A 6,014-nucleotide genomic window follows, 5' to 3' on the forward strand; every position below is an offset into this window, starting at 1 on the left:
AGCATTGAACTCTCCACTACACTCACTTATTTTGGACTGATCCTTTTATCAGTTAATTAGTTAGTTACAATCATCACTCAAGTTTTCACTGTTAGGTTGTAAAAGTTTATCACATAAAGTTAGATGAGCTTTTGTAGTTTATGTATAATTGCAAATAAGATCAAGTAAAATTAAAGGGATTAACGTTTATAGTTTTCTTTAAATGGTTAAATGTCGGACTGATGGGGAAGAAGAAATTGATGCTTGTTTGGTTATATTGATGATTTGTTGGAAGAAGAAAATTTGGATTTGGAAATGTTCCCACCATATAACTCTAGTTTTGAGGTTGTCTTCGAAGGAAATCTTGAAGTACTGAATGATTGAACATGCAATGGTTGGGTAAGTAACAAAGCTATAACAAATGAAAGAAGATCTGAAAACGCCCAGGTGATTTTTTAGGGGAAAACTGTCACTCAAGAAGATTCTTCTAAGTTAAGTGGTTGGAATGCAAACACAACAGATCATACTAAATTTAATGAATGGTTTTCCTGGGAAAGTAACAAGTATGAAATTCAAACAGGTGGATTTGATAATGTTCAATGTTAATTTTGGGCCTAGGTAAAATGAAAGATGACAACCAAAAAGATAATGATGGTTGTGATGGTTATGAAGCTGAACTAAAATATGCAGCTCGTCGGGTCGCTCGCTTGCGTTCATTGGGTTGCTCCACTAAAATATGAAGCTCCATTTCTATCTACTAGCCCAATATATATGAATATATATTGCTCAATTTCTATCTACTACCTCAATATTTAAAAGTTTAGGTGCGTCAGTTAAATAGAAACCTAAACCTTGAGCACTTAAATAGAAGGACTCAAATATAAACAAAGAAGGACTTTGAACTTACCTCGATGGTCTGTGAGGCCGTTAACAGTTTAGGGCTTCTGCACAACCACAAACTCTCCCCCGACGAAGATGTAGCAAGCACGAACCCTCGACAATAGAAAAAATCGTGAGAAACGAGTTTAGATTGCAATTACAATGACTAATGTATAATTCATATAATGTGCACCAAAATGCAGAAAGCTATGAAAAGCAAACCTATTAGAGCTACTACTAAAACAGATGTTAGCTATGGCAATCCATTAAACCAACTCCAATTTGGCAGCAAACATCATTGTAATAACATATCTAAACAGAACCAAATTCAAATTGGCAAGAAGCATCATTATAAGACAATCCATTAAACCAATTCCAAATTGGCAGCAAACATCATTAAGACAATCCATTAAACAAATTTTAGAACCAAAACAAGAAGGTAATTCATTAGATACGCTGTTGTTGACGTGATCAAATTAATACTACTAAACTATAACAACTTTAGTATTGCTAAGATAGTAGCCAACAAAATAGAAAGGGTAAATTCAACCCTAAGTCATCTCCCAATGAACACAAAATTGATTTCTAACAAATTAGTTCTTATAAAAATTATTCAAAAGGGGTTAGTCAAATAAAATAATAGAAGTAATAATAGAAAATAAAATATTAAAGAATCAAATAACAAAAGATAGAAAGAAATAAATTTATAAAAAGATTTAAAAGATAAAAAAACAATGATAAAGAAAATAGGTTGATTTCAGTGTTTTTTCAAAATAGGATTCATCATTGGCTTCTAAATATTATTGTTCAATTAATTACTATCCTAGATTTTCAAATTAATTAATGTAAATTCTCAATTAATTTGTTGGCATTCTCACTCTTAACCAAAGTACATTCTTAATTAAAAGCAAGAACTTTGTAGGTTAATCATAGTAAATTTAACCAAAGTACATTCTCAATTAAATATTACTATGCCTAATCATGTTTATTCTTTTACCTCTTATATCAAGTAAAAAGCTAATTAACCAAAGTACATTCTTGATTAATTTTTGTTAAAGTTTTTACCACTAATCAAAGTACATTCTCAATTATTGGCAAAAACTCATTGAATCATATGAAATATTCTAACTTTAATCAAAGTAGATTCTCAATTAAAATTAAAAACCCTCAGACTCATATGATTGATATGTTATGTAGATTTGACATCATGCTAAATTTCTATAATGTAAAAATCATTACTTTTACTTGATTAAGAAACAAAAGACATAGATAAAAATAAATCACAACAAGAATCAAAAGAACAAACAAATTTATTCATGTAACCTCACAATCAAATTAAGAAATTATAGCAGAATCAACCCTAGAAGTTTAGCACTCCATGGAATGTTCTAATAACATGAAAATATAAGAAGAGAGGGTGGAGAACATGAGAGAAGAGAGGGTGGAAGAAATGTGAACCCCCCAAATGGTTCCTAAGCTCATATAATGTGTTTCCCTACATATCTTTATATAGAAATTGGATTGGACTTTGTTTCAGGCTTTTCTGTTCTTGTAATCTTCTTTATAATAATGTAATTTCCTCCAATTATCTTCTAAATAATCTAATATCTTCAAAATATATTTGATTTTTGTGGAGATCTAAAAATATTTGAGAAGATATATGCTAGATTAAAAAAGATTTGATAAATGTTATCTTTTGATATTTATTTATATAGTTAAATAAGGTAATTATTTAACAATATCAAATAAAATATCTTAAGATATATTTTTCTCAAATTATTTTAATCATAACCATTTATCAATTATCAAAGCCCTTTTAATAAAAAAAGTAGAGAAAATCGCAATATCCAATTTTTGTTGCATCTTCCCTCTTCTTGGCTTAGTCAAATTTCTTCACTTTTTCATGTTATGCTTGGATTAACTCTTGTGGTCTTGATTATTTGTCATTCTTGGATTTATTTTTAAGGTGATATGAAACTTTAATCAATTTATTTTCACACCTCAATGAGCTCAACTTAGTTGCAGCTGCACTAACACACATCAAAATATCCAAAGAACATTTATGCAACTAAAAAGTTATTTTAACATGTTTTTGTATCTCATGCTAAAAAATCCTAATTAAAATATTTTATTAAAGTAAAAAAACTAAGGGTATAAATATGCACTCATCATCATTCAACACAGACTTACCTCCTACAGACCTCCACCACCAAACCTCCACCGTCAAACCTCCACCGTTAGTAGCCACTGTGATGTAGTGACCACTGTCACCCAACAACACGCAGAGCCACCAGCGTTGCACACCACCAACCACCAGTGTTGCGCCACCGCCACCAGCCTCCATCGTCGCCCTAACAACCACCAATGTCGCGCCACCAGCATCGTGCCACCAGTGTCGTGCCACCAACATCGTGCCACCAGTGTCGCGCCACCACTAGTGATTTTATGAACAAATTCATTTAATGTATACAATTAAACTTATATAATCAATGCATTAATAAATTCGTTTTATATTTTTGTTATACTCGTCTAATCATCTTAGACTTGTCTAATATAAATGTATGAAATACCTTATTTAATATATTTTGTTATATTCATCTTATTAATGTATGGAAAAATTCTTTTATAATGTATTGCTAGACTCGTTTGATGATTTTTGTTATATTCGTCTAATCAATATATGTAGAAACTCGTGTAACATGTACATTGTTAAACTTATATATATATATATATATATATATATATATATATATATATATATATATATATATATATATATATATATTTGTTACATTTGTCTAGTGTGTTGCTAAATTCATATAATCAATGTACAAGTAATATATATTTGGGTTAAATATGTTTTTAGTCCCTAAACTATCAAGCATTTTTATTTTTAGTCCCTCTCCTAAACTTTGGTATACTTTGATCCTTGTCCTTAAGGAAACTGTAATTTTTCGTTCTCCATGACTAACGACGTTAATTTTTTTCTGACGTGGCTAAGAATGTACTACGTGGAAGGCCAATTTGAATTTTGTTTTTGAATCTAATTAAAATTAAAAGAAAAAACATTAAATTGTAGGGTCAAAACTGGAATCCTTTATTTTTCTTGGTTCAGCGGGTACTTTTTTCTTCTCTATCTTCAACAGCCATGGTCAACACCTTTCCTGACTTCTACACGGAGAACCTCTCCGTGCTTCAGGTTTTTTTCTACTCTTCTCAATTTTATTTTGTTTTTTTAATCCTTTTTCTAGGTTGTTGGCAAATTTTCATCTTGTTCGTGCAAGATCTGGTTTTTGATCAAGATCCTGGTTTTCGATCAAGATCCTGTTTTTCAGTTGTGACTGGGAAGGATAGGGGATTCTTGCAGAAACTGGGAATCTTCCCTACTAGTAGAGGCTCTGTCGATGGGGTTCTGAAAGGTTATGAGGGACTTAGTGATGCCATTTTGACAGAGATTTACAGCATTTTGCTTCGTAACAGTTTCTCTAAGTACCTGTTGTTTCTTGCCCTTGGTACTCCTACTATAGGCTTAAGTGTGATGTTTCTCGTTAGGCCCTGTACGCTGGCAACTGGTGATGACCCTGCGAAGCCTTACCATTTTTCGCTTGTTGTCCCTTTGAAGATGACATTGTTTCCAAGGAATGGGACTAAATTAGAGCAACAAGTTGGATCTTCTGAGTTTCTAATTCAACGGAAAGATGAGAGTGCAACGCTGCTGTTGGCATCTTCGTCGACGGGGGCACTTGAGAGTTTTAATAATCAAGATGATTTGCCTAAGGTTGCTAAGCTTCTTGCCTTGGGCGAGGGGACTGGGAAGGAGAAGGGATTCTTGATGAAGATGAAGAGAATGATGATTCCAAAAAAAAAAATTCAGTTTTGACCCTATAATTTAATATTTTTTCTTTTAATTTTAATTAGAGTCAGAAACAAAATTTGAAATGGCAGTTCAGGTGGCATACCGTTAGCCAGGTTAGGAAAAAATTAACGCTGTTAATTATGGAGGACGAAAAATTACAGTTTTCTTAAGGACAAAGATCAAAGTATACCAAAGTTTGGAACATGGACTAAAAATAAAAACTCTTGATAGTTGAAGGATAAAAAACATATTTAAACCCTATATATTTTTATATTCAAGTAATGACAGTCTAAATACATTAATGATATATTTTAAAATAATTAGTTTGTTAATTTTTTATTTTTTATTTGGATCTTACTAAATTCTTAAACTCTATATTTTCAAATTAAAAATAGTAAAAATTAAATTAAAAGAATATAAAACAAATATTTAAATTAAATCTTTAAAATGAGCTATTAAATATAATATTTTAATTTATTTATTTCAAACATTATTTAAAACTTTATGTCAATTTATATTTATATATAATTAATGTTAGATTTTTTCATTAAATAAATATCAATTTAATCTTTATTAAAAATATTTAACAAGAATATTTATATTATTAAATGACCAATTAATTAGAAGTTATAAAATGATAACATTAAGAATGAAAAATAATATAAACAAATTAATTTAAAAATAAAATAAATGGATAAAAAGATAAAATAAAATTTATATACATATGATAATAAAATAAATAAAAATAAAAGAGAAATTAAAAAATAAAATAAATAAAAAAATATAAAAAAATTTATACGACAGCAAAATAAATATGAATAAAAAAATTAAAAATATTAAATGATTAAAAACTAACTTTTTAAAAATTTGTTAATAAAATAAATGAAGAATAAGATAAATTTACTAGTATTTTTTTATATTATAATATATAATAGATAAAATCGCGATACAAGGGGAAAAGGAAAAAAAGTGTATTGAAAATTACATTATAAAAAAGTTTGTGATTTCATGAATTAGAATTTCTTTACACATATATTCAAAAGACTAAGATTAAGTTGATTTAATGGACTAGTCAATATTTAAAATAAAATTTAGTGTCAATTTTTGCCAATCAGAAATTTATAAGAATGTAAAATTTATTGACTTTGTTTATATTTATCAAATTAGAAGAAGTTAATGACAGATTTTTAATAAATACTTTTATAGATATTAAAATAAATATACAAAACTTTTAAGGCTTTACACATATAAAATATATTAAAATCAAAATAAATCATTTAATTTTATATATTAATTTATT

This window comes from Vigna umbellata, chromosome 8 (assembly GCF_029865625.1).
Source record: "Vigna umbellata cultivar VRB3 chromosome 8, Vumbellata_1.0, whole genome shotgun sequence".
In the NCBI taxonomy this organism is placed as follows: Eukaryota; Viridiplantae; Streptophyta; class Magnoliopsida; order Fabales; family Fabaceae; genus Vigna; species Vigna umbellata.